A 13,197-nucleotide genomic window follows, 5' to 3' on the forward strand; every position below is an offset into this window, starting at 1 on the left:
TCCTATTCATACTAACTTGGAAATTCTAAATAGACAAATAAGAGCTAACGAAGGAGTCAAAGGCCTCAAAATTAGAGGAGAAGAATTCAAGGTACAAGCCTACGCAGACGATCTGGTAATAATACTTGAGGACCCGCAGGATGGCCTAAAGGAAGTATTAAGAATTATAGAAGAATATGGTCAAGTAGCAGGTCTCCAAATCAATTATCAAAAAACAAAAGTCATGATCAAAAACATAAAGAAAGAGGAAGTGGGAAAACTGTTGAGAGAAAGTAACTTTGAAGTAGTTCAAAAAATTAAATATTTAGGAGTTATTATCACTAAAAAACCCAGCAATCTAATGAAAGAGAATTATCTTAGAATACAGAAGGAAATGCAGAAGAATCTGGAAGATTGGAGCAAGCTTCAAATATCGTTGATGGGAAGAATTGCAACGATAAAAATGATGATTTTGCCTAAACTATTATTCCTTTTCCAAAATTTACCAATACTTATGAACTTTAAATACTTTAAAGAACTGGATCGCCTGACAACTAAATTTATATGGAATACTAAGAAACCAAGAATAAAACTTAGGCTATTACAGGATTTGAAAGAAAGGGGTGGTGTAGGGCTCCCAAATTGGTTATTATACTATAAGGCGTGTGCAATGACATGGATAAAAGAATGGATAACCCTGGTAAATCAAAGATTATTGAAATTAGAGGGGTATGATTTAAGTATGGGGTGGCACGCATATGTGTGGTATGGGAAAGATAAGGAACAATCTCATTTTACAGAACATATTGTAAGGAAAGCTTTGGGTCTAGTCTGGTATAAATTTCGAGCACAAACATACAAAAAAATCCCACTATGGGTAGCCCCCATAGAGGCATTTTCGATGAAAGTGATGAATCAGAAAGGGATGTTGTTAAATTACAAAGAATTGCTTAATAGAGAACAAAAGCTAAAAAGCAAACAAGAATTAGAGGAACTAGGGGTGGCAACAGACTGGTGGTCGCTGAACAAACTAGAATCAAGATACAGAAAAGATAGAATTTGGGGCTTTTTTGAAGGTGAAGTACAGGTAGATAAACTCTGGATCCACTCTGATGAGAAAATAATAAAGAAAATGTATACATATCTATTGGAATATGAAATGGAGGATGAGAGGGTGAAGGAGACAATGGTAAGATGGGCAAGGGATTTTGGTTATAATATTGACATTGATCACTGGACAATGATGTGGAAAGACTGTTATAAAATGATTAAGCCAGTTAATTTAAGAGAAAATACCCTCAAAATGTTTTATAGATGGCATCACACTCCCATAAAGCTGGCAAAAATGTCAGAAGGAAGCAGCAATATCTGCTGGAAATGTAAAAAAAAAAAAAAAAGGGATCTTATTACCATATGTGGTGGTCATGTGAAAAAGCCAGGGCCTACTGGTCACAGTTGTGGGATATGATACAGGGAATTATTCAAAGGAAACTAAATTTTAAACCTGAAATAGCTTTGTTAAGCATTATGCCAGAGATTACTGATAAGAAAGTTAAATATTGCTTGATGTATATATTGATAGCAGCTAGAACTCTCTGGGCCCAAAAATGGAAAAGTGAGGAGGTACCTACAATGGAGGAATACCTGAAGAAGCTGTTGGACATTATAGAACTGGACACACTATCAGAAGCACTACGAGATCAACCAAGAGACTATGCAAAACAAAGCTGGAACTTAATATATGTTTGGGCCCAGGGTCAGATATGAAGATAGGATAATGTGGTTGGTGAACTGTGTTGGTTTTTTTTTCTTTTTCTTCGTATTTTTTGTTTTTCCCTCAGCTGTGTTTGTTTATGCTTTAATGCTCTCTGAAATTTGGGAAAGTTGATCTATATCGAGGTCTGAACCCTTGTCCTCAAAGGGGGGAGGGTGTGGGGTAGTTTGTAATCCAAATTAATAATAATAATAATAAAAAAATCAGCACTTTTGGGCCTAAAAAATTGAAATGGGATGGTGATGGTTTGCATTCTCCATTTTGCAAACTGCAGGAACAAGCGACACTGATTTTCATTTGTCAAAAAGCTCTTCTCCGTGTCTCTACCATGTTAACAACTTGCACAGGTAATGAATTCCAGGCCAGTAAAGGAAGAGAGGGGAAAGGGGTGGGAAAAGCAAGTGAGCGCCTTCTTAGCATCGTTAGCAAAAACACTCATCGCTCTGCTGAGGAAGTGGCTCCCGAGACACATTTCCCCTCAATTTATGCTCCCCCTCCCCCCCTCCCCACTGCAGGGAATCACAAGCAAGCGTGTGCGAGGCTGCGGATTAAGGAAAAAATGCCGGGCATTTAAATCACTGTCTCACCTCCTTACAACGCTGCTGGGAACAATGTTCCGTTTTGCATTTTGTAATTAAAGGGGAGAGGCAGATGGTGGCTGCCATAACCAAAAGTGATGAGTCTATTAAAATAATACTTAGCCCTTCTCCCATTGTGTTGCGGCTCCAAAAGCTGTTTGTCACTCGCGAGAGGTGATAAATGGCGTCGCACCTGATTCTGAGCGGGCAACTTTTATTTACAAGGAAGAGGTGCTGCCTGAGTAGCGTAGGGCAGAAGGAGAATGTTGGACAGCAAGGAAACAAGCTTTCTTACCAATGGATACAGGAGGAGAGGCATCGCCAGTCATGCCCCCTATTGCTAAGGCACCACCTCCCTCTTGCTTGTCCTTCTTGCAAATCCAGGCATTGTGGAAGGCATGCCATGGGATGCAGCCTATGCCACCATCATAGCTTGCTGGCCATTTTTTTTCCTGCTGCAGCACAAAAGCAGCTAAAGCTCTCTATAACCATACTTTGGAAAATCAACTTTTTTGAACTACAACAGAAATGTGAGGTATCCTTATTTTTAAAAAACAAACTAGCAAACAAAAAACTCTGCAATTTTCCAAGTCTCAACAAGCCCCTGCTAAGATTTTTCCTGCATCAGCAAGACTTCTTAGTTTCCGATGAAAGCAAGCCCCTACTTGTGCTTTCCTATTTGGGGATAACCAGCTTCTGTGCAAGTTTACCGCCCTTTTTGCCAAGTCCTGTATAGGAAATATGTTGTTCTGCACAGGAATGGCGACCACGTTGGTGTTCCTTCTGGCCTTTTCAGGTGAATCCGGCACAGGAAACATGCTGTTCTGTGCAAGTTATGGTAACAACCCTTTGCAGTGTGATTTTTTTTTTTTTTAAAAAAAAAGGTACCATGAAAATTGTGAAAAAAAAATCCTGTGAGATTTTGAAGGAAGGAAGGAAGGAAGGAAGGAAGGAAGGAAGGAAGGAAGGAAGGAAGGAAGGAAGGAAGGAAGGAAGGAAGAAAGAAAGAAAGAAAGAAAGAAAGAAAGAAAGAAAGAAAGAAAGAAAGAAAGAAAGAAAGAAAGAAAGAAAGAAAGAAAGAAAGAAAGAAAGAAAGAAAGAAAGAAAGAAAGAAAGAAAGAAAGAGGGATAATGATGCCCCCTACTTGCTTGCTGTTCACAAGGATATGAGATCCACATCTGTAGTCTACCTGGTGCCTGGAAGATTCTACTAGCTGTAATGCGCAAAAGTTATGGCCCTGAAGCGCTAGACCCATCACAGAGTGGTTGTTGATGTTCTACTGGTTTCCTTTCTTTGTGCTCCACCATTTGAGTAACCAGGGTCTGTCCACCCTGTGAAATTTGGTGCTATCTGGCCAGTGCTTTGAAGGTCTTCAGGACCATCTGTTTTAACTCAGGTATCCACTGGTGAAGGCAGATCTGTGAGCTATTTTGCATCTCAATGAAGCATCCTAAAAAAGATTGCATGCCCTAGCCCTGTACCAGAAAGATACAGGCCAGCTCTTAAAGGGGAAGCGTGGATCATTTTAAGTAGAAACACAAGCAGATGTGTGTTTTTTTCCTGTGCCAAATAGTACTTTCAGGAAATCATATACCATAACTAGATATAGGCATGAATTAAAAATGAATTGCAAAATTTGTCAAAAACTGCTAATTCATCTATTCATATTTGTATGAATCAATGCCTCCAACAAATATGAATCAATGAATTTTTAGCAATTTTTGATTCATTGAATTTTTGGGGGCTATAAAATGGCCCCTCCAGACACACCAAAATCACAGAGAAACTTCCTCTGATTCTCTTCTACAATCTCTCCAAGTTTGGGGAAGATTAGGTTTCCCCAAGCCAGTCGCAAAAGGGCACTTTCCTGGGGGGATCCATTTTGTGGGTGTCTAACTTTGATGTCTGAAGCCCAATGCTTAGAAAACTTGGAGGGATTGTAGAGGAGAGTCAGTAGAAACTTTCTGGTGATTTTGGCATCTCTATGTGCCTGGGGAGAACTTTCCAGGTGGAGCCCTCCTGATGGGTGTATAACTCAGATGTCCAAAATCCAAACTTTTCACCAAACTTGCTGGGCTTGTAGAAGAGAGTCAGGAAAACCAGCTTTGTGAATTGGGTGTCTCTAGGTGCTTTGGGGGGGCATTTTACAGGGTTTTGAAGGAAAACTTGAATTAAATTTATTCACTGATTCATCAGAAAAAAAATCATAAATTTGTGATTTGTCAACCTTGGTGAATCATGAATCAAAATGAATGGCAAATTTTCCAATTCATGCCCATTTCTAACCATAACATGTGCTAGCGTGGACAGGCTCTCTTTCTGCCTTATGTGTGGGTTGGCAAAAATAATAGAAAAGGCATTTGCAAGGCACAATCCTTCTGAAGATTCCTTCTTCCAGCTGTGCTGAAAAGGAAGGGCAGAATGTTGCTCTGTGGACAGATTCCCATCATTCTGACGTCGCTTGCAAAGGAAATCTTCTTGGGAAATTGTGTCCTTTTGATAAAGACTTTTTAGTATTGATTTGACTTGATTTGTATTCTTTTTTCTCTCCCCTCAAAACAATTGGACTCAGTTCACAGTAATATACAGTGGTGCCTCGCTAGATGATGATAATCCGTTCCACTGAAATCACTGTTTAGCGAAATAATCATCTAGCGAAAAGCATTTCCCCATTGGAATGCATTGAAACCTGTTTAATGTGTTCCATTGGGGAAGAATTGTCGTTGTCTAGTGAAGATTGGCCATAGGAAAGCTGCTTTAAACTGTTTAAATTGCTGTCTTGCGAAGCTTAGGTCCCAAAAACACCCGTTTTGCGAGTTCAGAGGAAGCTGTAAAAATCGTTGTCTAGCGAAAATCAGTTTGCGAAGCAGGGACCAAACATTGTCCAGCGAAATTCCCCCATAGGAATCACTGTTTTGCGAATCGCTATAGCGATCTCAAAAAGTCAATGTCTAGCGAAAAAAAATGGTCATGCGGGGTAACTGTCTAGCGAGGCACCACTCTAAAGTAAAACAAGACAATTAAGACAGAAAACAAGACCAAACTCTTGTAGCAAACTGGGCTACTTCCTTGATGATTGCTCTCTGAATCTAGCAGATTTCCTGCACGTTTAAAAGTCAAGCACTCTGGGCTGGGTTACAATTTGAATTAGGGATGTGAAACTCGCAGTCTTTCACTCCTGGGATTAAACTGAGGAGAGAATAAAAATCACATGTTTTTCTTCACAGCAAATGTGCTATTTTTTCCCTCTTCCATGAGAACTCTTATGGGATTTTTCAAGCACACCATGACTATTTTTTTCTCACCAGTCTGCCATTTTACAATTCCTGTGCCGAATGGCATCTTTCCTGCAGAGGATTCACCAGGAAAAGGCAGTAGAAATGCTAAGCAGAGTTGTATCATTACTAAGATGGGCACGAACCGGCGGTTTGGTGGTTCGTACCGGTTCGTTTTTCATCCAGACGGGTGTTTGGTGCTTCCCAGCCCCACCTCCTCTGGCAGGCATCCAATCAAAGGCAGCACTTGCAGGAGGCGGGGCACAGAAGCCAGAGAGCGGCCTCTGAGTGGGCGCCCCCCAGAGGAAGCGGGCCTGGGAAGCACCAAGCACCTGTTCAGACAAAAAACAAACTCTCTAATTGTTTATTCACAATTAGCAAGCGAGGGGGACATTATCTCTAATTGTTACAAGGGGTCTAAAATGCTGCAACCCCTCTGTTCAGTGGGGCCACACATGGAGGGCATATAAACATTCCTGTTAATGCAACTTCACATGTTACTGACCCAGCTCCAGGCACTGTTCAAAGTCTGGATTATAACCTTTAAAGCCCCGTAAGATTTGACCCCAAGCTATACTGTTTAGGCATCCTTCAGTCTCGAGAGACTATGATAACGTGCTCTGTATGGAGGACTTGGAACAGCGTCTGGTGTAGCTGAGAAGGCCAATCCGAGAGTGACCATCCCTTCCACACTGAAGACAAACACAGTCTGTCCCCTGTCCAGCTCCCTGGTTTTGCTGCTTTCAGGACTGCCTCTTTGCCTCGGCCTGCTGGACAAGGTTCCTTTCAAATTGGGAGAGGCCATGATGGACCGCCTGCCTCCAGGCTGAACGCTCAGACATCAAGAGAGATTAAAGAGCTTTTCAAAGATTGGATTTGAGCCCAAGCTATAGGAAGTATCATATCCTCCCTTCTCTCAGCCCTGCCTCCTTGCTGAAGTCACAAGAGAGGGCCTTTTCACAGGCTACTCCCAGATTATGGAATAAGATATTACTTTAGCCATATCTCCATGTCTAAGAGATTAGTTTAGGCCCATCTATTAGGTCCTTCACGGAACTCATGCAAATGTTCCTGTTTAGCCAACCCCTTGATAGCTGATTGCTAAGGACTGGGGTTTCAAAGAGGTGCGGCACTTTTCTGGTGAAAATTAGTAATTGATTTAATTCTACGGTTATAGAAGGTTTTCTTAAACTCTACTCTGTTTTAATACACGCATTGAAAATTGATTTAAACGTGTTTTGAAATGACCATGTATTGTTCTACAACCAGGCATGAAACAAACCAACTCCCAACAGAACACAGACCATAATTTAAGAACACAGCACTTAAAAATACACCTCCATGTTTGTTTGTTTGTTTATTTATAATCTTGGAGATCAGAGATCCTTTTTTGAAGAGTGCTGGTCAGCAGTTCTAAGGGTCAGACATCGGTCAATGGGTTAGTCCCTGCTGGGAAGCAGGAAGAACTTAGGTGTCATCCAAATTAAAGCACCATCTCGTCCAAGCCCAGGAAACAAGACCAGCCTTATCATCAATCCAAGCATGAGAGAGGCTTCATGCAGCTGATGCATCAAGGAGCGGCAGCTGGGGGTTAGAAAACGAACAGGCCCCCTGACAGCTCTTGTTCCACGTCTGTAAAAGGCTCGGCTATCATTTGCAGGATCCTGGAGCGCTTGTTCTTCAACACATACACACCCTTTTAAAAAAGATAAATCAGAGCCTATTTCTGATCTGCCTTTAAACATCTTCAGTTACTGAAACAAAAGAAGAGGAGAAGAATTCCACAAGAAAACACAGTCCGTCTCTCCTAGATCTTCCCATGCATTGGAGATTCATGATAAACCTTCGGGTGGCCTCAGACTGTCTTCTGATGAGCATACTCCCTCTGTCAACCCAGCAAGGGAAAGCTGCCGAGAGATGTGCCTTTTGCATTTGTCTGGTGTTGGTTTGCGTCAGGCAGCCAGGGCAGCAGAGAGATTTTTGGACTTTGGGAGACCCAGCTCTTCAATCAGCCATGAAACGTACTAAGTGTCCGTTGAGGTGTGTGGGTGAGTGTTCAGACAAGGTGCTTCCGGTTTCCTCCACAGCCTGACGCAGGAAAATCCAAAGCAGCCTTATATTCATTCAGACTCTTGGTACATCTGGGCCAGGATGATTGTTGTTGTTGTTGTTTAGTTGTTCAGTCGTGTCCGACTCTTCGTGACCCCATGGACCAGAGCAGGCCAGGCCCTCCTGTCTTCCACTGCCTCTCAGAATTGGGTCAAAGTCATGTTGGTCGCTTCGATGACCCTGTCCAACCATCTCGTCCTCTGTCATCCCCTTCTCCTCTTGCCTTCACTCTTTCCCAACATCAAGGGCTTTTCCAGGAAGTCTTCTCTTCTCATGAGATGGCCAAAGTCTTGGAGCCTCAGCTTCAGGATCTGTCCTTCCAGGGAGCACTCATCCAGGATGATTACCACTGGTCAAAATCCTAGTGATGATTTATACATCTGTGGGTAAATTTGTGTAAGTCCTTGCGGCAAAAGTCATTAACGAGGTGCTGGCTGCAATCTTTGGCATGCATTTGATCACATAATTAGTTGTGAACTGAGAAATACACTCAACACCTCTTTAATTAGGAGCAATTTGCTACCAAGGTTTCACATGATTCCTTTTAGGGAAGCCTAAATAAGCAACAGAATTCTGGCAACTGACCAGCAACAAAGTTTAAGGTAGGGGTCTTTCTTAGTCCTTAGTGGTGTGTGGAGAGAGAGAGGTGGCATGTTCAAAATGAGGGATCATCCTTCCAGAAGGCTTCTTGGAGTGTGTTGCATCTTCTTCTTGTTCTTTTTTTTTTGGAAAGTGACTTTTATTTTGATGGTGTTCAAATTTCTGGGACTGCAAAACTGTATAGGTTTAAATCGGTAGCGAGCCACCTTGAGTGCCCTATGGGGAGAAAGGCGGCATGTAGATAACACAAATAAATAAGATTAATTAGAAGAGCTGCCCTAAATTAAATCAATATTTCTCCAGCCACAACCTCCTGGAATTTTCCAAAGGCAAACAAACAAACAAGTGTATTAAAAAGCTTAGTCGGATATTTACTTATGTACAGAATGCAGCATCCAATTTTCTCATTCAAAGATTTCCTTAGAGCTAAAATTAATTTCTATCTAATCTCTTCATGACGCGGGCAGCTCAATAAGAATGCAGGTAAACATGTGGAGGCTGAGCTTCTGCAGTTTTGCCAGAGATATAAATGCGTTCCCAACCAGAATACTCTGAAATGTTCTTGGTTCAATTAGCATCATCGGCAATAAGAAGAAAAAGAGAAGGGGAGGCGAGTGTGTGGGATAATACCATATTTTCCAGTGTATAAGACTATACTTTTGTCGAAAATCTTTAAACTAAAAAATTGAGGGCCGTCTTATACATGGAAGTAAGCTGAGGAAAGAACAAAAACAAGTGGAGGGGAAAGCAGGGATCAAAGCGATCCTGCAGCACTTTGATCCCTTCCCCCTCACCCTTGCTAAGCCCCACTTAGAATTCTTAATTTTGGATCAGAAAAGTCTTATACATGGGGGCGTCTTATACGTAGAAAAATACAGTAACTCTTCCCCATTCTCCCAAATCTGGTTCATTTGGAATCACCAGGAGAATAGGTAGGAACCATAAGGAAATGAAGCAGCAGTCCCAGAGAGACCTCAGGGTTTGGAAGTGCTCTCCTTCGTTTAATATGGGCTTTGACATGTTGCCAATATGCATGGAATTTTTGTATTTTTTTAAAAAATATTACAGCCCCTAGAAGTCTAAAGAAATTCTCTCCGCCAGACTTCTGGCAGCTTCAGTCGACCCCTGCTGCCAGTCCGTTCAAATGCCGGTAGTCCCTTTCAGCGGAGAATAAGTGGCTTTCTCTCAGACGTGATGGAGATGGGAGGAAGGGGCTAGGCTGGGCTAACATGTCTCAGAACTGCAAGGCATTATGGGTCGGGTAGTCTCCTGACAGGCACTCTATATGGAGTATAGTTGGCAGGAGGTCTAGCAGACTCATCATGCCTTGAAGTTTCCTTGGACAGTAGCCCTGCCCAGCCACTTCCTCCAACTTCATCAAGCCCAAGAGAAGCCCTTATTTCTCAGCTGAAAGTGAGAAATACAGCGAGATAGCTGTGTTTCTCAACCTTTTATGAATCACAACCCCCAGGTGGGTCCTGGAGGCATTCCCCTCCCCTTGGAGCCCCCTCCCTTCATGGTGCTGCCATACTACACCCAGAAGAGTGGGAGACTCAGGTGGATCAAAAGGTGTTGCCGCAGCAACAACTTTTCAATGGTGCTGCCATCTTGGGCACCAACAGCATTCCTGCGCCCATGCGCTGGGCGCTCGCCTCATTCAGGTGCCTTTCAGCTGGGCTAACACCCAAAAAATCCCATGTCTACTGCCTCATGCTACCAACCCAGGTCCCCGTGCTGTGCCATAATCTCAGCTATAACCTCCCACTCAACTCACACATTGCCATCAATATAAATGGCTTTGTTTAATCCACCCCTTTGTATGTTGTGCATGCTGATTGCCTTGTGCAACTTCTCTCCTGGTCATCTGGAGGTCCACTTAACCCTGGAAACTGTGGTAGGGAAACATTTGATGGCCGCTTTCACTGAGATGACATTCAAGCACCTTTCAAAATAGCAACCGGTGTGTCAAAGGTAACCCCCCTCCACCATCAGTCTAAATTTGCAAACCAAAGCTCCTGCTCGCGTAATGAATTTTGTCTGATTATCATGTCTGTTTCAAAAGTCTCTTAATTCCCACCGGAGTCACCTTGAGCCTCCAAAAGCTAGCTCACCCCAAATGGGGGAGAAGCAGAGCATAGACGCCAACACTGATTGCAGCATCTGATTAGCAATTAAAGACGTAGTTGTTCAGATGGGAAAACTCTAAATGACAGGCAGAGAGAAGGTGGGTGGGGGCAGCTTGCAGGGACTTTGGGGAGATGATGGTGGGAGGGGGCCCGGTGGAATCCTGGTGGATTTTTCAGCGTATAAATGTTATTGCAGGCACGGATCAGAAGCCAGATAACTGGAAATCCTCCAGGGGGGAGTGGGGGAACTGTTCAGTTCCCTGGGACCAAAGACAAGACAAAGCTTTCAAATGGGTACGGCTTTTTGAAAAGAGAGTGACAAACTGATGTGAAAACAAGAAAGGACGGTCCTATGAATATTCCTGTAATGAGAAAAAAGGAGAATGTCCAGTGAGTCAAAAACCGAGAGACCCATCTATCCCACTGGCCAGAGGGGGTGGCATATTTCTGTGGCCATTATTTCCACTACTTTTTCCAATTCTTCCTTTCAAAAGTGAAGAAACATGGTTCTACGCGTGCAATTTGCCTCTAAAACGAGGTGTGCCCCCACAGTTTGTTTTAGCAAACGAACAAAGTATGAACAAAAAAGGATACCCACCACCACTCTCTCAAAAACACTGACGTTTTACCTCCTCCAGAGTGGAAGTGGAATAATCCATGGCTCCCAACCTTGGGTCGCCAGATGTTCTTGGCCTACCACTCCCAGAAATCCTCGCCAGCACAGCTAGTGGTGAAGGCTTCTGGGAGTTTGAGTCCGAGAACAACTGGGGGACCATGACCGGGAACCACTGGACTAATCACTTCTAATCACTTCTGGATTCACTCAGGGGATCTTGGTGATGGCCCATGTGAGTGTTGTTGTTTAGTCGCTAAGTCGTGTCCAACTCTTTGTGACCCCATGGACCAGAACACGCCAGGCCCTCCAGTCTTCCATTGCCTCCTGGAGTTGGGTCAAATTCATGTTGGTCACTTCGATGCCACTGTCCAACCATCTCATCCTCTGTCGTCCCCTTCTCCTCCTGCCTTTACTCTTTCCCAACATCAGGGGCTTTTCCAGGGAGTCTTCTCTTCTCATGAGAAGGCCACAGGATTGGAGCTTCAGCTTCAGAATCTGTCCTTCTAGTGAGCACTCAGGGCTGATTTCCTTTAGAATAGATAGGTTTGATCTCCTTGCATTCCCGGGAACTTTCAAGAGTCTCCTCCAGCACCAGAATTCAAAAGCATCAATTCTTTGGCGGTCAGCTTTCTTTATGGTCCAGCTCTCACTTCCATACATCACTACCGGAAAAAACCACAGATTTGACTATGCGGACCTTTGCTGGCAAGGTGATGTCTCTGCTTTTTAAGGTGCTGTCAAGGTTTGTCATTGCTTTCCTCCCAAGAAGCAGGAGTCTTTTAATTTCATATCTGCTGTCACCATCTGCAGTGATCATGAAGCCCAAGAAAGTAAAATTTGTCACTGCCTCCATGTCTTCCCCTTCTATTTGCCAGGAGGTGATGGGACCAGTGGCCATGATCTTAGTTTTTTTTTCATGTTGAGCTTCAGACCATTTTTGCACTCTCCTCTTTCACCCTCATTAAGAGGTTCTTCAAGTCCTCCTCACTTTCTGCCATCAGAGTGGTATCATCTGTATATCTGAGATTGTTGATATTTCTTCCGGCAATCTTAATTCCAGTTTAGGATTCCACCAGTCCAGCCTTCCGCATGATGTATTCTGCAGATAAGTTAAATAAGCAGGGAAACAATATACAGTCTTGTCATACTCCTTTCCCAATTTCGAACCAACCAGTTGTTCCATATCCAGTTCTAACTGTTGCTTCCTGTCCCACATATAGATTTCTCAGGAGATGGATAAGGTGGTCAGACACTCCCATTTCTTTGAGAACCTGTCATAGTTTGCTGTGGTCCACACAGTCAAAGTACATGTGAGTGTATGGGACCAAAATAATGGCTCCTGGAAACCTAGCATATGTGTTCGTGCATGGCCTCATAGTTCCAACAAATGGAAATTCACTGCAGAAGATACAAATACATTTTGCAGAAATGCAGATGGACGGTTGAGTCGGATGTTGGCTCCTTCCTTCTGTCCATTCCCACGCTGACCCCAGGCTAGCATTCATAAAGCCTATAAGATTAGGTAGGAAAAAAAACCCACACACAGAAATTGAACCTGGGGGCCTTTTATATATAAAATTGAGGCTACCCCATGGTCTCTAGCAGCCAAGGAAATCAATGTTATATGAGGTGGAGTGTGGGTGAGTTCTCCCCCTTCATTCCTGCCTCCGATGATAATTATCTCCTTCTGCAGCCTAACTCAATAGACCATGCTTTGAGAAGCATTTATGAGTTGTGTTTTTAATACAGAGCCAGAAGATTTGCCCAATAAATTTTTGAGCACAGAATTATGCATCAGCTATTACAAGCTGTTAATAAATCCATTATGGATATATTAAGAATCACCTTTCCCTTAATGTTTCATAAAATAAATATGCAAACATTACAAAAGGCAGATGCAAGCGTTGCAGGAGCTGTAGATGATACCGGGGATGGGAGAATCTGATAAATTAAGGGCCATTTTCAATATGTCAGAACCCTGTATGCCTGATGAGTTCAACAAGGACATGTCTCACTGTGTATACATCCGCTATGAAGCCATTATCCTGGATTCTCCCCAGAGCACATGGGCCAGGAGTGGGCCAAGGTGGTCCTGCAGAAGTTGTTGGTTTTAATCTCTCCTCAGGCCTCCTCTGTACA

This window comes from Pogona vitticeps, chromosome 14 (assembly GCF_051106095.1).
Source record: "Pogona vitticeps strain Pit_001003342236 chromosome 14, PviZW2.1, whole genome shotgun sequence".
NCBI lineage: Eukaryota > Metazoa > Chordata > Lepidosauria > Squamata > Agamidae > Pogona > Pogona vitticeps.